This window comes from Neovison vison, chromosome 11 (assembly GCF_020171115.1).
Source record: "Neovison vison isolate M4711 chromosome 11, ASM_NN_V1, whole genome shotgun sequence".
Taxonomy (NCBI): Eukaryota; Metazoa; Chordata; class Mammalia; order Carnivora; family Mustelidae; genus Neogale; species Neogale vison.
Genome location: NC_058101.1, coordinates 95,846,557 through 95,871,399, shown reverse-complemented (window position 1 = coordinate 95,871,399; position 24,843 = coordinate 95,846,557).

Here is a 24,843-nt window from a genome sequence, read left to right as displayed (position 1 = left end):
AGAAAAATTTCTTGTGCTAAATACCACAACCAGAATGTGTCTGGTGATGATATTTGGGTGATCATCAACAGCTGATAGAGGAGCTCACTCTTTTAAAATTAATGATTCCTTCCATCACGGCTATCTCTCATTTCCTCTAGTATTTAAAAGTATAGATGTTGGGAGGGTCACTTCAATGCTTCTGGAGATCACAGATTCTATTACTTGCTCACTTACCTATCATTGTTTTAAATTGAATTCCAAGTGTTGTGCAAAATCAACAAAACTTGTTCATTAACTAGCCAGCAATATCGAAAGCCAGCTGAGGATCGTAAACTCTGTGGTGGCTTACACTGTGTATTAGTTATCTATTGCTGAGTAACAAATAATTCCCAAATTTGGGGGCTTAAAACAACAAACATTATTTCCTAGTTTCTGAGGGCCATGCATCTACGGATGGCTTAGCCATGTGCTTTTGCCACAAGACTGTAATAAAAGTGAAAGCTGTGGCCGTGATCTCTTCCAAAGGCCTGACTGAAGGAGGATACAATTTCAAGTTTGTTTACAAGGTTATTGGCAAGATTCAGTTCTTCATAGACTTTTGGACTGAGGTCTCAGTTTCTTACTGACTGTTGGCTGGTGCCATACGAGCCTCTCCATAGGGCAGCTTGCAACCTAGCAGCTGTTTCCATCAGATTGAGTGAATACGTGAGTCAGAGAGAGCATCACATCAGCAGCCACAGTCACTTTGCCACGTAACCTTGAAAGTAGTCCATTATTTTTGCCATATTCTATTCATTAGATCAGTGAATCACTAGATCCAATCCATGCTCAAGAAGAGGGTTTATTATACAAGGGCAAGAATACCAAGGTGTGGGTTTCCTTGTTCACCCTATGTCCATTCGCAGATGTGGAAACAGAGAGTTTTCATAACATTTTCAAGCAAAACAGATAGTAAATTTAGGAGCTGGAATAATCAAATTGAGGTGTGATTAATTTCAAAACCCAGAGTGTTTACATTGCAACACACTGCAACCTTGTGGCAATGAAAGAATAAGAAAGAGAGTGAGGAAGAGGATTTTCACTTGGTATGAAGCTCGCAAAATTGCAGGTGGCGCTGATCCAAGGCTGGGCAATAAATCAAAGGTACAAACTCCCAAACAGACCCACACATATATAGTCACTTGGTTTTTAATAATGTTGGCATTTCAGAGCAATAGATTAAGGAGTGTCTTTTCAGCAAATGGTACTGGGTTGATTGGATATCCATATGAAGCAAGATGAATTACTCCACACACAAATATTAATTTTTAAGTAAAAACGTGTATAGTAAAACACTACCCTTTTAGAGGAAAGCATAAGAAAATAGCTTCATGAATTTGGAACAGGCAAAGATCTCTCTAAAGTGACACCAACAGCACTAATCATACTAATTGTCTCTGGACTACAGTGGAATTAAAATCTTCTATTAATCAAAGGATTAATAAAAATTTTAAAAAGATTAATACATCAGAAAGACACTTCGTGGACAAGATATTTAACCCCCTTATAACTGACTACATTCTGTATCCAGGATGTATAATGAAGGTCTTATAAGTAAGTGTGAATGCAAAAGAAAGCCTGATTTAAAAAGGGGGCAAGAGAATTAAGCAAGCAGAATATGATACCCTAATGGTGAGTAAATAGATAAAAAGAGGAATTAACCTCCATGGTAATCAGAAAAAGCAAATTAAAACTACAATGAGGTGTAACCATACACCTGTAGGAAGACTAAAGTTCAGCAAAATTAAACTTGTAATCACAAGCATTTGCAAGGATGGACGCTGGTAGGATCATAAATTAGTGCAATCACTTTTGAAAACCCTTTGGCATTATTCGCTAATGGTGAGCATATATTACCCTGTGACATGGAAATCTTGGTTTATACCAAACCAAGATGGGACAAAATACATATTCCAGTTTCCCCTTATGGGTATAATTTTAATAGACCCAGAATGGAAACACCCCGAATGTCCGTAAGCAGTAGAATAGACAATATGGATGATACAGCAATGAGACAGAATAGAACATGGAGGATTCGACAAGCATCATACTGATGCCTGCTGGGCAAGAATATGTACTATGTGATTCCGTCTATATAAAGTTCAGTAAGGGGGTGGATATCTAGTACGATATTTGAGAGGTCAGGTTTCCAAGCATACAGTAGAAGAAAAATTAGTTCCACTAGAAAATGTATTGTTATAGATAACAACAAACCAAATTAATAAATTAAAGAAAATTAAGTTGATATAAAATTTTTTAAAATTTCCTATTCATTTAAGCACTTCATCTATTCTGAGTTTTGTCCCTTGAAACGGTAGTATTTTAAACTGTCTTGACCTCTCTCCTTTGTTAGTGGTAAATTTTTTATCCACATAAACAAGTCTGATGAGTGCACCTGGAGATTTTTAAAAATTTACCTAAAAGGTTAGAAAGCAAACTAAATGAAGTAACTCTTCTAAAATAAATTTAGGACTCACTAGCTTTTAATGGTTATATAGTCCTAAGATTTGAGAGCAAAGTTTTTAGTAAATTTCACCAACAGCAGGTACATAGACAAGGCATAGGAATGGCTGTAGTGATATTGGCCCACAACACTACCTTTTGTGCATGTGCAAGGGGTGATTATGGGATGGCTGTTTGGTTTGGAAAATTTAATTAATTTCTAGACAGAAGACTAGATGCTGGCAATGCTCTACCATGTTTTAAATATTTCTGAAAATACATTTCTTTAATTAGAGTCTTAGATAATTTAATTCAGTAACCTGATTTTATAACATCTCTGTAACTCTCTCTTCGTATGTGAAAACTCATACTCTGGCTTAGCAAAGGCACAAAAAGAGATTTAATAGTTAACAATTTAGAGCTCTATTTGCATATGGCATTTTATCCGAGCAAGGTTGACATGATTGTGTACATAATTAGTATTTAGGATCCTGCAGAGCATCCTAAAAGTAAGGGCACACATTTCTTCACTCCTGATGTAGAGTCAGAGACGGCAGCAGGGAAAACACTTTCTGTTATAGTTAGCTTAAGTCTGGCTAATCATAGAATACAGGAGGCTCTTACCCTTTCTGCGTTTTGTTTCCAAAGATCAATTTCCTCTTCTTGAAAACACTCACATAATCAAGAGGGGAGCGCATCTTTTTGATGTGTTTTATTTATTATAAGTATACATAATGCATCAGGCTAGGCTGTCTGTCACGTATAGGACATCTAGATGCACATTGTCTTTAAAGTCTGTGTCAAGAAAACTAACTAGCATTGCACTGATTAGGTGCATGTGTGGAGTGGACTGAGAGTCTGACACCTGGTTTCCACAGCTAGACCATCATCTAGCCGTCTCCACATAGGAAATCAACGAACATCCCCAAACCTTATTTTTCTCATGTCTAAAATAAGGGTGTCAGGCTCATTTAAACAGGTACAATGTTTTCATCTTGCTTTTGAAAATGATGTGGCAGCCATGTGATGAACAGTGTTTACAACTCAAAGGGCAAAAATTACATGGATCACAGCATGCTAGACTCCAGTAAAAAAATGGAGAGAATATTAAAGTATTGGATCCGGAGTTGGGAAATAGAGAGAATCCCAGCCCTGTTGTTACTAGCTTTGGAGTGTTGAAAGTCACCACCCTTTTTAAAACTTTAATTTTATTCTCTTTGAAATTTCTACCTCTAGGAGGACTCACTGTACGTATCATTTTGGGTTATCCACGTTTCTCCTGGAGCAGCCTCAAGACTGAGACTGCGTGTGATCTGTACACAACTTGTGATATATTCCATGCACAGTTTAGAGATAATAAAGACTCTAACTGAAAGCATATTAGATCAACCAATGAACCAGCTGAAGCTACAGCAAGCGTGCTGAAACCCAGTATTGTAGCGAGGGGAGTTGTTGGAAGTGCTGCTTGGTCCAGGATGTCGGTTACCCACCCTGCAGACAATCACAGTTTCTGCCTTTAAATTTAGGCATTATTTAAATTCTTGTGAGGTCATCTGATTGGTGTCACTCGGCCAGTAGACTGGATGCACTCCAGTCTAAGTCCAATGCTGGAAAAACAGCTGTGATCTAAGTGGTAGAGTTAAATAACACAACCAGGGCCATCTGAGACACCCAGGAACAATGGGTGGGATGGTGTCCAGCAAAGGAGGACATGAATGGAAGCATAGTCTCTGAGGAAAGGGTTCGTTAATGTGCCTTAATGTGCCCATCATCATGCAGTGGGGCCCAAAGACAAAAGCTGTTTGTAGTGTTCGGGCAAAGCTGAAAAATAAGAATATTAAAACTTACTAACGTACAATGATCTGTGATCTCCAGATTGCAAACTTTAACTCTAAGATTACATACGTTTTTAGAGTTTAGATAGCAAATTACTTACTACCTCGGGTAATAATTCTGTGCTATGCCATACGGTGCCATTATTGTTTATATTTTTTCTCATTTGAGTCAGTTCTTCATAAAAGAGATTGAAAATATATGAGTACATTTCTAAGTCAAAGTTTATCTGAGTCTTTAAAATCTTGTTTTTTTCATGACTTATACTTTTGAAAAAGTATATAAAGTACTTAGACTTTAAAAAGAAAGAACTAAAACTCAAGAGGATTAAATATATCTCAATCATTCTGAAACCAAAGGCTAACCTAGGGTAATATTTTAAGTGGGAAATACTACTTATTTTGATAATTTTACTGATTTTCATAGATACGCTCTTCTAGCATTGGTTTGATTTTGAAATATGAGGAAATAAAATGAAGGAGACTCTTTTCCTAGGATAGCTGCATTATAATAAACTATACATGACATCATCAAAATGTTGGCTTTATGTGAATTCAGAACTAACCTAAACAACTCAAACCAAAAAGGCTAAAAATTGTTTTCTCATACTACCAGCATCCAACTATTGCAATATTTTTTCTGATGGCCCTTTAAAGGAGAAGTAAAACAGTCTTAGAGCAAAGGGAAAAAGTTGCTGCAGGATGATGGGAGCGGAGGGAGGGGGGATGGGGGCGGCTGCTGTTGCTGTTTCAGCTTGAACAACTGTACTCTTCCCCACCTTGGGTCATGCTCTGAAGCATGGCCTGTGGTGGAATGTCACATTACCAGGGAAGTGGACTGTGCTTGTCATCACGTTAGAGCATTTGCCAGTCTAAAGTTGTCATTATCTTAGTGAGGCATTTCTTGGTGGGGAGGGTGCAGTGAGAGCAGGAAGGGGCTGTCTTGTCTGCTACACTGTATTTGCAGCTTCAATCACATCTCCCCGTCCCTCTGGTATTGCCCTTTAAAAGAGAATAGTAGTTATAAAAGCCACCAACAAGCATGATATTCTAAGGAATATTTTCTTTTCACTAATGTCCTTACACAAAAGTCTTAAAATGGATGCATTTTGAAAAAAAAATTGTAAGTTATTAAAATAAATTATTATATAAACCATTCAAATTATGGCAGTTCCATTATAATAGAACTGGATAATCACCTCATTAATAGTGATTATTTGGATATTAATAGAAGTTCCTATCCCACAGATTCCTTTTGCCAATGTTTAGTATGATTTACAACAATGTGCTACAAAATATAGCTACATATTTTTCGCTTGCCTTTGAATTGAAGGGATGAGTCCTATGAAGATTTACGAGATGCTGAATGATGTAAAATTTATTGACTCTCTGAGAATTCTTATCTTAAGAAACAGCACAGCTCTTTTGCTTCTGGAACCATTTTGATGTGTTGTAGATAGAAGTGTGTGTGTGTTCATCATTTATTTTCTTGTGTTGTATTATTATATGATGAATCAAATTACATATTGAACTGGATACTAATCTTAGGAAAAGCACTGTACTTTAGTAGTGATTTTGTATCTTATAAATAGTTGGTGGTAACTTACATGGCATTATTGGAGACTTTTCCTGTATCTGAAAATTTAAGGTATCAGATACTGAGAGGCAGAATTTCTTTTCCTCCTATTTTCTATTGCTTTTTTTTTTTTTTTCAAAAAAACTCACTTTAGTAATTCAAATTCCTCTTGCTCCCTGCCTTGATAGGAAATAATTTGATGAAAAATGTGAACCAACATTTTGTCTACCAGAAACATTTTTCCTTTTTTATGGGCATTTTTCTTAATTTAAAAAGATTAATTTAAAAAATCATTTTTCTTAATTTAAATAATCAAGACATTCAACTGGATACTTTTTTTTCCAACTGGATACTTTTTTAAGTTGAGAGATAAGAATTAAAGCAGCCATTTGTTAATTAAGAAGACACATTGCTTAATTCTTTATCCTCTACTCTTAAAAGATAGTCCTTTTGCTTTGGCCAATATCTTCACATACTTTTTGATGATGCGATTACTCATGGCCTGACTTAAAAGACATTCACAGGAGGAAAACAACTAGGATGTGAAAAAATCTGGTTGTTGCATTTCTAGTACATTTTTAACATGTTATTTGCTAGAAGCAAAAGCCAAAAATCAAACCTTTCTTCTCTGAAAGAGAAGATGTTTTTATAAATCAAATTACTACTTCAAAAGGGACCCTGGAATGATTACATCATCCATGAACCCTACATTGGTTAAAGTGAGTACTTATAGTGGGGAAAGTGCTTTGTAAGAAATGTGATAAAAAGATACATTACAGGGAGATACCTGGCAAAGCACTTAGATTATACAATCAAAGCTTCCCCTGAAATGCATTTTTCTTCTGCCAATTCTATCATATAAAATTTTAAATGTCTCTTTGCAAAACCAACTCATTCTATTTCCCCTTATACTTTCTTTGGATAAAAGATGACAAGAATATCAACTCTCCAAAATGCCCATGAGGACATCTCTGACACAGATGTTTAGGTGCTTTTAGTAAAAGGTGCTTTTAGTATTCTGCCATCCTTAAGAGTCCATCTGATTTAGGAAATCATTCCACGGCAGAGTAGTCTGTCTTTATGATGGCAGGATTCTCGGAACTCCCTTTCTACACCTTCTGGTTTCTAGATTCTTGTGACATTTTTGGAGAAAAAGTAACAGAATAAAATTCATAGGAAATCTAAATGTTAAGTCTTCTTGAGAGCCTTTTAGAAAGAAACCGTAGGGCTTCCAGAGAAAGACCTTGTCTAGGCAGATTGCAATGGAGCAATAGGTCATAGGCTGTCTTTATTCTTTTCTCCCCATGATGCAAGAAATAGGAACTAATTCTGGTCCTAATTCAGGAACAATTAGCAAAACATTGAACTGTTAAGTGTTCTATTTAAACAAAGAAGAGCTTACAATGGAAGGAAGAGGTTTTAATGTCAGAGGAGATTTCTACCAGGATAAATAAACCTTTGTATTTGCTTTGATATTTAACACCCCACTTGCAAAGCTACTGTAGAACTTCAGGGACTATCTGTTATATACATTTATAAATGAAACTGAATCATACTTCTATTGATGCAGACAATTTGTCATCATTTAAGAATTAAGACTTTTGGCACACTTGTAATAAAAACACAAGTTGTGCTCCCTGAAGTGGAAAGTTACAACATCTGATCATTGATTTTCTGCCTCTTGTTGAAAAGGGATGAAGTCTGAGTTGCAATGGAAATACCAGTTTTCGGGAATTCCATTTGGTTTCTTCAAGGGACGAGCAGGTTTCACTCCATGTCTGGCTTTTCTCATTTATTGTTCGGGTTTAAATATCCCTTTGTTATTTAAAGACTGGATATGTACTCTAGTATGCAAGTAGGCATGGAAACATTGAGTAGAAACCAGACAGAAATTAAGATTCTCATGACGAAGCCAGAGACCAAGCACAAGGAGTTCCTCATGCATTGATTAGTTACAAGAGTTACAGCGAGATATGCTTTGAATTATGGTTTTCCTTATTATTTTCTAGTCCCCTATCATTTTCTTTGTGTTTTTTTCTGGAAACCTTAAACAAACATAAACAGCCGTTTCAGAAAAGCTATCCAAACCCAAACTGGTGAGTTTGACAGTATTCCTTGACTCAGCATTTTGACCCCTACCCTAATGAATGCAATATTAAATAGTTTTCTTCTATACAGTCCATTTAAATTAGGGATCGGGATTCATAGGCAGCAGTATTATCTTCATTTTGATTACTGGGATATTTCAGAAGATTCTGGTATTCATTGCCTAAGTATATGCATAATTTCAGAGAAAATTGGTTCTTTTGATCTACAGAAGTCTGCATGTAGCCTCTTATGATGCTTAATATGTTGCTGCCATTTAATATTCATAGAATTTTCTAAAAAATTGAAGCATTTGAAAAGAGGGATGAAACTTTGATATAACCTTCCATGTCTTTCATTTTATATATGAAGACAAGTGAGGCCCCTCCAGCCATTTGTCCTTGTCAAGACCAGGGGAGCTGAAGTATCATTCAAATTACACATTCCTAACACCTGAAGGCAGCCAATTGTCTAACCAACCAAACAAGGACCCTTTGTAAAGACATTATAATGATTATTTACTGTCATGTAAACTTTATGCAAGTAATTTCAACTCTTGACCCAAGTTTCTTTGTCTGTAGATGAGAAATAAAAATTATAGTAGAATCTATTTCATTAGATTAAATAAGATAAGTCCGGTAGTGTAAATTATATAAAAGTGTATTTGCTGTGCCGATGGGAAAAGTATCTTGGTATAGATATGAAGGTCCTTGTCTTCACTTATTCTTGATTCACTGCTTTACTATGCTAATTAATGATACAGTATAGGGTTGTCTGCCCACAAGGTACTTGTTTTATTCACTCTCCTATCTTCTACAAAGTGTAATCCAAGTTTTGCCTACAGTGGATACTTAAATTATAAAAGAAAATATGACTTTGTGCAGGTTTGAAAATTTGACTATAGTAAAAAAAAAAAAAAACCAAGTTCAACAGAATAAATTTAAAGATCTTGTTGGCTTTATTCCACAACTCATGAATCAGGCAACACTCCATCTAACAAACAAAAAAGAGCTTTGAAGAGCTATTCAAAAAGGAAGATTTTAAAAAATAAGTAAAACAAAAAAATTTGAAAAGAAAGGAAGATTTTTATAAGTAGAAGGAGGTGGGACAAGGGAGTTATTCTAGCAAAACACTGGACAGGAGGGGTCTGTCAGCCAGACTACCTCATTAGTGCTGACCAGAAAATTCCAGACTGACCAGATAAGATTACATTCCTGGAAAAGGTTGAAACTGCAATTAGGTTTGGTGTTAAGTCTTGGTTTGGTGACATAGGTTTGGCATAGGTGACTCCATTGGGGGCCTGTTGTCACCTTTTTTTTACAACTACCTTTCTTTGTTTTTTGTTTTGTTTTGGTTTTGTTTTTAAGATTTTATTTATTTATTTGAGAGAGAGAGACACAATGTGAGAGAGGGAACACAAGCAGGGAAAGGGGGAGGAAGGAGACGCAGGCTTCCTGCTGAGCAGGGAGCCTAATGCTGAGCTGGATCCCAGGACCCCAGGGATCATGACCTGAGCCGAAAGCAGATGTTTAAGACTGAGCCAGCCAGGCACCTCGTACAACTACCTTTGTTTGGATTGGTATTTGCACCCATCTAACCATAGACATTCTCCATTTCTACTTTGTTATTATCTTAGCCACTTTTTCATACCTAGTTTAAATTCTAGGTCAAAATCTAAAGAAAAAAAGAGTTTGTTCATCATATTTTCTATCTGTGACTATGTACATTGCATTTTAACCCATCTGGCTGCAAAGAACATGCATGCTTTTTTTTATTTTCTTTTTTCTTTTAAATCAGGGTCAAGTGAAAGGAGCTGCAGTTATCTAGTGAGAATGCATGACAAATGTGGGTCTTGGCTTATAAATGTTTATTCTTTGGATGATTTTGTCTATCTCCAAAGCTAATTAAATTTAAATATTGAAAGCATAAATATTCTAAATATTTCATTAGCTCTTCATTGTGCAAATGATTGAAATGAAGAAGCTACAGCCTATCTAAAGCATAGGTATGGTAGTGGTAGCTAAAAATTCAATTAAAATGTGGTTGTTGTTTTTTAAATAACAACTGATCCACCTCACCTTGTGCACAGTATGACAATATGTATGAAAAACAATTTTTTTTCTAAATCCCAATATATGGAGAAAATTAAATGCCCAATTGCTCTTGCTCATCCTTTCTTTGTCTCTAATACTTGCCAAATACAACAATATGGTAGGCTTAGGAAAGAACACATCAGGGAGGAATTGCCCTGTGTTCTCACTTAAGGATTTTCAATAACCATCAGTAGTTTATTAACAACCACCACCACAGGGTAATAGTTACTAGATGTCTTCTGTGAGCAAAAGATACCGAAGGGTTAAGGAGATAGAAATTTAATTTTTATAATTGTTCAATGATATCTTCATTACACATAAGGAAACTTAATATATTGAGAGATTAAGTAATTTGTTCAAGTTCACACACACCATAAATTGACTTGAACCCGGGTTGTGTGTTTGTAAATGCAATCCATGAGGAGCAGGCTGTCTAGGAGTTGGGGTAAAATATGTGCATAAAAATGTGCCACAGACTGCCCAGGGGAATCTGTTTAGCAGTGTCCCCATTGCTGGAAATACTTCCATCCATGTCACTTAAGACTAGTTGGTCATACTGGACAATGCTCGTATTTTTTCCTCTTTGCATTTGTGTATAAAATAAGGCTACAGAAAATAATTAAATGGAAAAAATATCATATATTTACTAAATATCTATGAATTCTACGTAAAAATTATGATGCCTTCTGGACCAATCTCAATGCAGAGAGACATTATAGCATAGTGGCTAAAAGCATAATCTTAGAAGTCTGTGCGTCACCTATTAGCTTGGGTAACTTACTTAACCTCTGTGGGCATCAGTTTTCTAATCTGTAAAATGGGTTTAATAATAGTACTTGCTCATAGGGTTGTCACACAATTAAATGAGTTAGTAATACTTGTAAAACACTCTGCACAGTGCTTGGAACATAATAAATGCTGAATAAAAATTAGTTGTTGCTGTCATCGTATTATTATCCTTACATCTAAGTAAATCATAAGAAACAGTCTTGTTTTCCTAAGTGTTTCTCTCCAGGCTGTCAGAAACCATAGTGGAAGCTCTTCTTTTAGGCTTCTGGAACCAGGATCTGAGATATGGTCAACCTAGGGACATGGCGCTTGTGCTTTCTTGTGACTCATTTCCTTTCCTGGTTAACATCATTTTTCCTTTCTCCCCTTTTGACAATGACCTATTCTCTTTTCCCTCTTTCTGGGGTAAAAATGGCCAACAACAATGACAACAACTTCTCTCTGCTGCCCTTTCTTGCCTAGGGTCCTGCAGGGGTGGGCTGTGCATCCTTCCTCTTCTCCCTCCTCAGCTCCTCTACATGCCACACAGTGAGGAAAAAGTACCATGGGAAACCCAATAAAGTGCTGACGGAATTATAAGAAAGATCTATCTGCATGGGGAGCTAGATCTGAGCAGAAGTGGAAAGAAGAGTATTGTGGAAAGCAAACATAGCAAAAGCAAATGAGCTGCGTGATGCATAACACTCTGGAGAGTTCCTTTGGAAAGAAACTCTTCCAGTGATTGTCAGGCAATATCATGGATTTTGAATGCTATGACTCTTCTAAACATTTTTGGAAAAAAGATGAGGTATTATTCTATGTGGAAATTATGCCACTTCTAGTTCTTTTGGGTTGTGGTATGTTTAGGGCCATTTACAGCATGGAAGTCCCACAAGTAGGAAACAAACACGTGGCTATGGTCCATGAGCCACAGTGTGGCTGCTGCTAAATAGGAAGTTTTGCCAAAGCCAGCTTAGCTACCTGTCCACATTTGGGATGCAAATTGTGCTGCAAAACCCCTAAATATCTCCAGAGCCACGTTTGCAAGCAAGAGCAGATTAAAGAGCCCAGAAATATTTCCTCTTCACTTGTGGCTTCCAGATTTTGCATAGGCCTATCTTATTGTCAGCACCTCATTTGCACTCAGAACCTTAACTGCAAAGGACTTAGAGGAAATGTAGCTTTCAGGTTTCCAGCCCATACATGATGACATACCAGCGGAAGGGGATACACTCCCAGCCCCTCAGACCTTAGTATTTACCATTCCCTTGCATCATGATAGCCTTTGTAGTTCACACTTGGATGTTCACTTGGAAATAGGATCCTTCATATTGATAAGTCTGCACAAGCAGGTTAGTCTGAGATCTTTTGGAGTCTGAGTTACCCCACATTTTTGTCACACAATTAACAGCCTACAAACCCTTAACAGCAAGGTGCACTTCACAAACAGATACCTATAGACAGAATGGAGAAATGGCTGAACTACCAGGGAGTCAGGAACCTGAGGTTTGTGTGTATGCTTTCTTCCCTCCAGGCTCCCAATAACTGCGTGTCACCTTCAACAAGATATCTAACCTCTCTGGGTTTTTCCGTGTTTTCTCCACTGTAACAAGAATAATGGTCTTGTCACTTCCCTGCCTCTAGGGGTGTTGTCAGAATTAATGAGACACAAGGGTAAAAAGCTTTCCACCTTTTTTTTCCCCTCGGAGAATGCTGGAATGTAAATAACAGTAATATCTCTATTTTGTGAACGCCTTTCCCTCCTGCATCTCTTAATAACATTCAGAAAAGATTTTTTGAAGCAGTAGCAATTACCGTAGGTGTTACATATAATGAAGGAACTGTATCTGCCAGGAAAAACAAAGGAGGAACCAAAAGCTTGAGTCAGAGAGAGTCTGCTCCTGGCTTACTCTCTAATGGAGTCAGTAGGAGGGCTGGGGTAGTCGCAAGTAAAACATTACAGTACAGAGAGCATATGAGAGTAGGAGGAGAGACTACTAATTAAAGTTGCCATCCTGCGAGTAGAAAGAGAAAAGAGATGCTGACTGCTGACATGTTGCTGAAAGGTTCTTAGACATGCTGGAGGGAGAAGACAAGGGGTGGAGGTCAAAATGTTTGTGCATTAGCGTTGAGCAGCTCAGAGCAATGAGAATAATACCACTGCTCATTTTCTCCACCCAGAAGTTGGACCTTAATAGAATGAAAATGTTCTCAGTGATTCCCTTGATTGATAAGCCGATGAATTGTCTGTTAAACATGGACAACAGGTACTACAGCAATGTTGTGACTTTGGTGGGATACAGTCCTCTGGTTTTGATTGACGTTAATGATGTCAAAAATACATATCTTAAAAAGATTTATTCTTTTCCATCTGTAGATGATGGGTTTCTAAATAAAGCTTTTCCCAGGGATAGAAAATAGCCACCTTCACTAGGATTATACTAGGGTCCACATTTATAATAAAATTGCTTTCTTTGCTGAGACTCTTTCCTTTTGGCATGCTAAGCAGAAAAATATCTGGGGGCATTTATGATGATCATTTCTGATGGATAAGGTGAGACAAAGCAAAGATGGGCCACGTGTCAGTGTGGGCTCTAGTCAGATTGAGAACTCAGGTCTCCCCCAACGATCACATTTGCCAACCGGCTCCTGAAGAAACACAGCCATCATTTCTTCTTTCCAAGTGACTTTATGAGTACAATATTCCTGGAAGTATTTAATCCAGTTACAGAAAATTTTCTATTTTCTCACCAATTTTCCCTAACTCAGAACAAACCTTATTAGTCCTTTTCAGTAATCACAGAACCTTTTCACATCCATCTTTTACCACATTGATCTAACAAAGCTAAAAAGAACTCAGCTTAACAGAACGATTTATACTAAGTTCAGAATCTGATCGTTTCTTCTAATAGGTCATCCCAGCTTTACTTCAAACTTCTTGCCTTAAATTCAACATTTTCTTTAGGATAATAATAGCTTATTCAGAACTTTTTTTTTTTTTTTTAAGTAAAAGTATTATAGAAACAAGGACTCCAGGTAGTTTAATAGAGATATAATAGAGAGTATGGAGGCTCATTTGTATCTCAAATATGGATTAGGAGTTAAGACAAGGTACAAATGGGGTAATTCAAAGTAACATACTTACATCCTTTGCAAAGGCCCTCAAAAAATAATATTTGGAGCAGTCAAAATAATTTACATGCTTCTCTGCAAAACAAACAAACAAACAAACACATTTGTTTTTTCAAAGAGCAGGATGCAGAATTATAGTAAATCCAGTAAAAATGTTTTAAGTGTCTAGAGCTAAATACTCTGAAAGAGTTTGTGATGGAGAAGCAATATCTTCATGGAAATCCTTATGTTTCAGAGGTGCTGATCTGAATGTCTGTGTAATTTCTTGCAGTGATGATCATTTATGCAGTGGTGGGGGATGATCATGAAACCCTTGGGTTTACCATTTTTGTGATTTAGCTGGGCAGGAGCAGGAGAGGATAGTTGTACAAGAGGATCAACGGTGCAAGTCAGATAAAAATTTAGGTCATCAACCAGGTCCAGGACACACGGGCAAAAGAGCGACACTTGCAGAAGTCTGTAAAGAAGACTTACAGGCATCTGAAAGATCAAGCGACTTGAAGTCTCCAGCTTCCAGCACTTAGAAGTGAAAGAATGGATAGGAAATATGCTTAGAATATCAGATAGCTCAGTTGAAATTTCCAGAGATTTTAGTTCCCAGGGAACAACAAGGTGTCAGGTCAACCTATGCCAGCAGGTACCTATTTTTTGGAAGAAACACAAAGGGAAATTATTTCCTCAGTTATCAATTGCTGTGTAACAAAATACCACGAATTTAGTGGCCTCAAACATTTATTACCCAAGTTTCTGTGGGTAATGAGTTTGAGCACAGCTTAACACGTTCCTCTGCCTAGGGTCTTCTAGGGTTACAATCAAAGTGTTGGCTGAGCTATACTTTTATCTGGAGGTTCGACTGTCGAAGAATTTGCTTCCAGGTTTATTCAGATTGTTGACTGAATTTCTCTGTGGCTGTAGGACTGAGGGTCAGGGGTTTTTGCTGGCCATGGGCCGAAAATAGCCCTTAGCAACTAGAGGTTACTCTCATTTCCTAGAGGCTGCCTGCAGTCCTTCACCACGTGGACTTTTCCAGCCGGCCCTTACCTCATGAAAGCAGCAAAGAGAGTTGCTAGAGAGACATCCCGTCATCTCTGCCACATTCTGTTGGATGGAAGTAAGTCACAGGCTGCACCTAGATGAAGGAGTAGGGCTTGTACAGACATGTGAACACCATGAAGGGGGAATCATAGGAACCTCCTTAGAGTCCTTCCTTATTAAGGAAAAAAACTCATTATGACTTTAAGATTTTCTACAATAGAATGAACCAGATGCCAAAGAAAAATAAATGCAGGAGAATAACTAAGGACCAACAGAGCACAAGAGGGACAAAAGCTGAGCTAGTTGTCTAGTACTGAATCTTAGAGGCACAGGGATTTTTCTATGTGGCTGGAGGTGGAAAACAGGAAGCTGTATTAATCACAGCAGGCCATATAGGAAGCTTGGGAGAATTGACAGCTTCCACTTAGAGGTTTCAGGTTTAACTTTGGTTAAAATTATGGAGTGGAAAGATGGTTTTCTACTCAGGTGAATAGGTTGATATGTGAAAAGCATTGCTTACACGGAATAAGTTGGAATAAAATGAGAGGAACCATGAAATAAAGGAGAGCGGTAGGGAGACGAGTCAACCTGAGTTACTTTTACACTTACTTCTAGTTCATCAGCATTTGCTTCTGTTGCTTTATTTTTGACCTTTTTCTGTTACTGGTTATAGACTCTCATAAACCTGGGTTTTTTTGCTTAGTCTGAGTCTCTGTTACTTAATTTAGGAATTTAATCCATTCACTACTTTTTGTTTACTGTTAGACTTATTCCTGCCTTGTTTTATGTCTTCATTTTATAATGCTTGCTTTTTGTCCATCTTTTGTATGGTTGATACAGTAGTCTTTGTTCCATTTCTTATCTCTATCTGCCACATCCGCCTTTTTCCTTTTATTGCTGAGTAGTATTCCACTGAATGGATTACCATGGTTTGTTTATTTATTCACCACTGAAGAAACTTCTTTGTTTCCAGCTTTTGGAGCTTGTGAATGAAACCAATACTTAGATTCACATAGGGGTTTTTGTGTGACTATTTCTTTTGGGTAACTACTGACAGTCAAACTGAAATCTCTGAACTGATTTCCAATGTGTTTATACCATTTTGCATTCTTACAATATTTTTTAATCCATCAATTTTTATTTAGATTGATTTTTAAGTTTACTTAGAAACCAGTTAGATTAATAGGGATATAATTTATTTATAAGTCAAGGATGTTAGTAAAATGTAGCTTATTATTCACTCCAGAAATTATATTTATAGAATCATATTTAATAAAGTCCTTTTTATTATGAAAAATGTCACCCACTTGTAATTATATAATGATATAAAAAAAGATGGGAAAATGTGGGTGAAATTTCCTGTGATCTCTGGATAATCAGTGTTATAGTTAAGATTCTTGAAAGTCACAGAAAATTCCATTGAATATTGTGAATATATAATCCACATGAAGTCCAAAAGTAACAGGAACAATTAGGTTTCAAGAATAATTGGGTTTAGGATTTGCAAAATGTCTTTAGGTAGTAGTTTCTCCCATCCTTCTACTCTGTAAATCACTGTTTCAAATTCATTCTTCATCTCTATGTAGTGGTACAATTGTTATAGCAGTTCTATGCTAGAAAAGAGAGAATATCTTTGTCCAAGTATTCCCAGCAAATATCTCAAAAGTCTCTTTGATTGGACTAGGACAGTATATGTGTCCACCCCTGATCTAATCCCTATCTTGATAGGATTGTGTTGCTCTGATTGGCTTCTGCATGAGTCACTTGTTCTATTCCTGGGCTGAATGGGGAAGTGTATCTGCACTACACAGATAGAAAGCAAAGAGGAATGAGATGGGGCCACAGGGGGAGATGGGAGGTGGATCCCAAAAGAAAACTGGAACTTTTGATGCCAACAGCCCCAATGTTTATAACATTATACCAACCAATGTTTATACCATTATGTTTATGGGACATATATGTCTCTGTGTATGAGTGTGTGTATACATACTACACAAGTGTGTATGTGTGTATCAGTACTATATAATTTACATTATAGTCAATTATATACATTATTGTATATAAAATAACCAATATTACAGTTTTAATAATTATTCATCTGTATTTATACATGTAATATTATATACATATGTACCACTAAATTTCTACATTATATGCAATTATAAATAAACACACACAGTATTTTCCTTGATTGGCATGTATCGCTTTTAATATAAGACAAAGTAAATGTTAACAATGTTGTGGGAACAATCAATATTTCATACTCTTGGGGCTAAGAATTTATCAATTTAAAAAGAGTAGTAATAATTATGTGTTTAGATGAAAACCTTATGTCTTCAGGCCTTGAGAAATACCAAGAAAGCATCGGATTCTACCATGAGGTCAGTTATAACTTTATGTACCTAAGCAGATGACACGTGAATCTAAACATGTAAATTTAACAGTGGCTTAACAGTGCTTCAAGTAGGCATACTAAGCATAATTTAGTGGTATTTTGGAACTGTTTTCTTAATTTTCCCCAGGCTTTTGAGAATGGAAACTAGCAAATTCTAAATGTTAATCATATTTTACAATATTAATTTGAGAGAAAATGCTTTCCATTCATCATTTTAAAAAATCAAGTCAATTAAAAAGAAGCAAATGGAAATTAAACCCATGGTTCCAAAGGGAAGCACAGAAGAAATTTTGAATCAGGCAGAGATCAGTGACTAAATTTTGAAGAACAGCCATTCTCAAAAGCTAGTGATATTTAATGCAAACAGGGCAGAAGAGTTTGAGGAACCCTGATGGCTTACATTCTGTCCCCTCCCTGCTAAGCCTGGGCAAACTTTCAAGAGCTCTCATACCTCTCTCAATAAGACATCCTGTTTTCTCCTTCCCTGTTCTCTCTCTCTCAGTCTCGCTCTGAGTCCGTGTGTCTATCTCTTTTCCTGAAAGTGCTAAGTAGTTTTAGATAGATTGCATGTGGAAGAAGTTCAGGTCAAAAGTGGTCAGGAGGATTGTGGGGGAAGAGGGATAAAGCACAACATTCCAGCTCGTTTCTTCCTCCATCTCAAAAAGAAAAAAGAAAAAAAAAAAGGCAGAAAAAACAGCAGGAAGAAAAGCAAAAAACAAACAAACAAACAAACAAAACCAGGCGCCTGCAGGGCTCAGTTGGTTAAGTAGCATCCTTTGACTCTGGTCCTGACCTGGAGTTCCCTTATCAGCAGGCGGTCTGCTTCTGCCTCTGACCCTCCCCTCCACCATGAGCCACCCAAGCACACCCTATCTCACAAATAAATAAGTAAAATCTTTCAAAAAACAAACAAAACAAAACAAAAACCAAAACAAGCCCACCATTGAGAGGAAATTACAGAAAGATGCTTGTACAGCATGGCTAATGTGAACGATGGTGCTAGATCCTGCTTTCCAAGAACAAAATAATCACTTTTATGTCCTTTCCTCTCCCGTCTAAATACATATACCAATTCTGAGATTCTAAGAGATCTAGCCTAACATTGAGCCCTTTATCAAACTGAGAAGGAAGAAAAATGATCGGTTGGCTAGGTTTTCAAGGTCAAAGGAGGTCTGCACAGCTTTCACATAAAGTTCATATGGTAAATAAGTTCTTTTTAAAATTACTCCTATTCAAAGAAACAATTCATAATCACTTGATTAAGTGCTTCAAATAACAAAAATTGGAATATAATCAACTTCTTTGATATTTTCACTGCTCTATTACTTTGTATTCAAACTGGTTGCTGAATAAACAAACAAATAAATAAATAAATGACAAATCCTTGAGGTAGTCCAAAAGTGAGCATTGGAGCAGAACCTAGGAATGATGGTCGGGAATAACCCACATTGGCTGACACTTGCTTCTTATGTAATACTTGGCTTATCCAAGCCTGGAAGAGTCTGTGTTTAAACACCATGTGTGCAGATCTTCCTGCCAGAATGCCAATGTTGTAGCTGTCTCTTATTGGACTCTATGCTGGTGGCCTCCAGGTGGTTGAATGCTTCTGTCCAGTTCAAATGTGTTTGTTTTACAATGGCTGAATAGGCTATTTAACAAAGGATTGTGGAATACCACAGAATAACTAGTTGAGGAAAACTTGAACAACATAATGATAAACTATACATCAGGGTACTCAATAATTAACTTAAACATACACAGGTAGTGGGCACTGGGGTGGCTCAGTGGGTTAAAGCCTTTGCCTTTGGCTCAGGTCATGACCCTAGGGTCCTAGGATCGAGCCCCACATTGGGCTGTCTGCTCTGCGGGGAACCTGCTTCCTCCTTTCTCTTTGCCTGCCTCTCTGCCTACTTATGATCTCTGTCAAATAAATAAATAAAATATTTAACAACAACAACAAAACCCAACATGCACAAATAGCTAATTACCTGTTCTTATTTTTCTTTGTAGTTTTAAGTAATCTCTCCACCCTACCTGGGGCTTGAACTCACAACCTGGAGATCAAGAGTTGTACTCTCCTTTGACTGAACCAGCCAGGTGCCCCAGCTAACCTATTCTTGACGAACTTGTAGTCTTCCCACATTAGCATCATTTATTTTTCACACTTTACTCGTTGCAAACCAAAAATCTACTGAATGCTTATTTGTATCAGACAGTCTTCTAGGGGCCCAGACACCTATAAGTGCAATGGGAACTCGCCAGTCCCCAGGGAATATGTGCTCAGGTGGAGAGAGGCATACACTGATCAAATAGTGATTAACAAATGTAGAAATCATAATTCTTCAAATACTGCAAAAGAAAGGTATATGAGTAGACTTCTCAGAGCACCAAATAGGGATGGCGGTTGGCAATAGTGGGTCCTCTTATGACTACAGCTAAGAAGAAAATTTTTATTCTCTTTAATGAAAGGTGCTTCTTGAACCCATTCCTGACTCATTTCATCCCTCATCATCTTTTGCAGACTACATTCATGCTTTGAAGCTCAGGTTTCTCCTCTACTTACTATCTAGTCTCCACCACTACTATCTAGAGGGGTCTCCTCTTTCATATCCTCTAAATCATCCTGTTTCTAGAAGAGGAAAAGCTCGGGTTTCAAGTGGCTTCAAAACCTTTTCATCTCAAACAGTGCCTAATGGTGCTCCATCCTTTGGGTCTTTGGATGTGGGTTAGGGGGAAATGTCCTCTGAGTGCTATTTAGAAAGCAGAGGGAGAGACAACACTCAGAAAATATACAAATTACTACTTTTAGGTAAAGTGCTGCTCTATTAGTAAAGCAGAGATGTAGATATCTGGCACAGAAGAAGCCGTAGTGAGTGGTGGTTAGGCACAAAACAGGATAAAATTCAAAGCAACTAGTCAGAGATGAGCAAGACTGTAGGAATGACGAGGTCAGATAATAGCAAGATGGATCCTTAACTATGTACATTAATGAAATTCAATAAATATATGAAGTTCCAATATCACCTCTAAGTAATTTCCTCTGCCAGGAACAAATCATAGCAGACTTGCCTGGGTAGAGCAGACAGAGGAGGTGGTTGGAGGTACATAGCATGGTGAAGGAGTAAGGACATTCAGCCGAATCTATTAGGGAAGATTTTCAAAATCATGTAATCTCATATCTTGTGAAAGGCTTTTGGAATAATTATATCCTTTAACACTGGGCTAAAAGTAAGCCCTTATCTCACAACACTTTGTCTGGAAGACAGAAGACATGATAGTTATCTTGAAATAATTAAAGGATTGTAGTATTAAGACACATGAGGCCTATTATTGAGGACTCCAGAGGACAGGGGGAGAATTTTGTCTAATAAAGAATCTCCTGACAGTGGAAGTTCTTTGAAACAGGAGTAGGTAACCTCATGGAGTACCTCACATGGCAATGTTCTGAGGCAGCATGGCCTTTTGTCAAGAATGAACAGAAATTCATGCATCAACCAGAGATTTGAAATGAACTCTAAGCTTCCCACTTGCTCCACAACTTCTGCAGTGAATATTCCCAACCAAAAAATCTCCTTAAGGAGACAGTGCTTTTAAAATATTTTCATGTGAAAGAAAATGCTTTACAGGTACTACCACAAAACATGTAAGAAGTAATAACACAACCGCATATTGCGTGTGATACTTTCATTTTGATTTGATTTCATTATAAGTTGCTACAATAGTTTTTTCTGGATTTACATTGAACATATGGGTATGCCTTAGGAGAGAAGGTGGGTATTGGATTGAAAAAAAAAGAGAGAGAGAGAGAATCATTTATTTTTAGCATTTAATGTTTTCTTTGTTGAAATATGCAGAAGCTTGGTGATCAACTCCATTATAAGATATAAATTCAACTTATCATTTAACACAAAATAGTCCTCATGGGTTTGGGGGGGGATTTTTTTGTTGTTTTTGTTTTGTTTCGTTTGGCATGAAGCATGGTTATAGTGGGTAATGTAGAAAACTTTGGAAATGATTGCTTCGCTTTTTCTCCAATGTTGACTGTTAGAGATCCAGCAAGTATTCTTTAATTAGATAGGCTCTTCAAAACAAAATTCTTTTCTGCCTGAGTTGTAGCTTCTAGAAGATAAATAATTGAACACAGTCACTGATGACTAATATATATAACTATACATACCAGGCATATCATAAAAAAGTCAATTTAAGATTTGCAAACTGTTCATTTCTATGATTTATATGATAATTTTCTGAAGATACGCTCCATGTCTGAGTTTCTTTTTCATGTTCATTCATGTAATATTTAGTTGATCTCCTACTACGTGCAAAGCATTGTTTTAGATCCTCCAAGAAATACACAGATGAATAAGAGATGGCATTTTCCTCCTTTGTATTGGAAGAGAAAATAAGACAACTAACCACACAGAACCAGATCTTAAGGTATATTGTATAAGCATATTAATAGTGGTATAAACCAAGTACTCCTAAGATCAGAGAGACAAACTTCTTCTTATCAAGGAGACCCAGATGGGCTTCATGGAGGAAGTAGCACTTGACCAGAACTCTAGAAACAATGAGTAGGATTTTATAAGTAGAGATGGGTTGTTAGATTTTGATGGAATAATGAGAAAAAAAGGCAGAAGAGAGGAATGCTCAAGAAATAGTTATCAGCACAGCTCGGCTGGTTTTTTCACAAAGAGGTCATGTCAGATATATCTAGGGTAGATCAAGCATAATCTTGCAGCATCAGGCTAAAGGTTTGGACTTGAGCTTGTAAGAATGGAATGATCGAAATAATGCTTTAGATCACTGGCCTGAGAATAGTGCTGGAAGGAGAGACGTAAGACAGAATGTGCGGCTGGGAGGCTACTATAGGAGAACCAGCATGAGGATAATGGCAGCAGGAATGGGATGGAAGCTCTGGGTACGACGGATATTGGGAATAATAATCTACAGAATTTAGTGTATGTGGTGGGGAGTGGAAGGAAGCAGGGTAAATTTATAATAATTCCAAGGTTTTGGTCCCAAATGGTTAGCAAAACATTAATAAACTAGTAAAAATACTGTAGAGAGGACAAAATGCAAGTTTTTGATTTTTGAATTTAGATGTCTTGATTTTGAGATGCTGATTAAAAAAAAAAAAAGTTAAGGCATAGGAATTAGGAGATCAGGCTCTGAAGTAAGATACACTGAGGCATGAATGCTTCCCCTACCACATATTTGGATAAATTACTCCATTCCCCTGAGTGTCAGTCTCTTCATCTGTAAAATGGGGATAACTTTCACACTTAATCATAGTATATAGATCCATTGAAATGGTTTATGTAAGATTCTTCTCATGGTGAGTGATATCATGCAGCTTAATAGCAGTCAGCTGTTTTTACTGGTAGTCTTGTTAGAGGCAGGAGGAAATAGAGTCTAGAAATTGTGAGAGAATCCAGGAATAAAAATATAGTTGTGGGGCACTTGGGTGGCTCAGTGGGTTAAGCCTCTGCCTTCCGCTCAGGTCATGATCTCAAGGTCCTGGGATGGAGCCCCACTTTGGGCTCTGCTCAGCAGGGAGCCTGCTTCCCCCTCTCTCTCTGCCTACCTCTCTGTCTACTTGTAATCTCTCTCTCTCTCTGTCAAATAAATAAACTCTTAAAAAAAAAATAGGTGTGCATGTCATCCTTGAAGCTTGGCTGGTTGAAGTCATTTTAACGGATGAAAATGGATTTTCAAAACCTGAGGAAGTGTACACATTTAGCATAGGGGAAAGAAAAGGGTTTACCAAAAGTATCGGAAAAAGAGTAACAAGAGATAATAGAGGGAAAGCTCTTAAATTCATGGAATTCAAAACATGCACATTTCAATTAGAACTGCTAAGCAGGTCAATTTTTGTTAAAATTTTAAGGATAGAAGGCTATTGAATTACTTAGGTCATCAGTACCATTCAAAGGCATTTACCAGAGGATTATGCTTCTGGATTTTGGCCTTTGGCAAGACTTCCTCCATATTGTACTTGGTGGCCTCATACTCCATACCATTAATTATGCCTGTCATTCACCAGCTTTGGCCTAGTTTTGAACATCTGAGGTGAGCCATAATATAGGTTAAGAATTTCTGATGCCTTCTATGATCCCTCCAAAGCCAGGAGACTCTTTAACCATCATTCCTGTGTTTATTTGAAATAAATGTAATAGTATTATTTTGCCATTGAATAGTACTTTCTACTTTTAATATATTTTTAGTTAGACTAATTTTATCCTTACAACTACCTTATTATTTAGGTAGGGGAAGTATTATATTTCCTCATTTTATATGCAAGGAATTTGAACTTTCAAAGTGTAATAAAGTGAATAACTAAAAAACATTTGACCTTAAACTTTATTTGACCTTAATAAATAGTCAAGAATTTGCACCAGAATACACTTTGGTCCATTCCTTTCTTTATTTACCCTCTCTTTCCTACTTTGGGATCTTTCTCTGTGTTCTCATTTAGCAAAATTCATTCTTTTTTCTTACATCATTTGTTTTCACTTCCATTCCTCCTTCTATTCTTTATAAATACCTATAATTGATGCCTCATGTAAGTAATCTTATCAGGTCAGAGTAAAAGTTCAGACTTCTTTTTGTTTCACGTGAAAGGGAAATGGTGAACTCTCTATACAAACCTGATTTTGGCTCTGACAGAAAGAGAAAGGAACAACAACCCAAAAAACAACCCATGATTAGGAGTTTAGCAGAAGCACTAGATAGTCTTGGTTGTCATGGAGACCACCAGTGTTACTGCTTTATATGCAGATAACGTACAGGAAGGGTAGGCAGGAAGATTAGATATAGATATGGCTCACAAATGGTGAAATGGTAGCAGTAAAATATGCTGTCGGCCGAGGGAGGTGGGGAGAGCTAACACAGGTCAGGGCAGAAAGTCAGAACTTGAGGGTGAGGTAGTGGGTTTGACTGGGAAGCCCAGACAGGCAAGGTCTATGAAAGAACATATTTGGTAATCATTAGTACTGCTTCTGGAATATTTCTGGCTCTCTTCCTCCAAAATAAGTGATAGGACTAATACTTTTGGCACCTTTGTGGGTAGGAGGAGCCATACAACTAGTTCTGGCCAATGAGCCGACAGCAGAAGTAACGTGTCATTTCCATGTTTAACGTCTAACTGCTGGTACAAGACCCTTCAGAGCTCTATTTGCCCCTAGGCTGGTGATTGGCAGTGTTTATTCGCTTGAGTCCCTGAGTGGCTAGGATGAGACGAACTTCCCTGTTGACCCACAATGGACATGTGGTGTGAGTAAGGAGTAAGAATCTGTTATTTAAAACCACTGAGATTATTGGGTTGTTTTCTGCCTTAGTGTGGCCTGGCCTGGCTATTACAGCTGATGAATGATAGGGGTCAAGTTGGCAGGCCATATATGAGAACATTTTTCATTTATTTACTGCTGTGTAGGAAACCACCCCAAAACTCAGTGACATAAA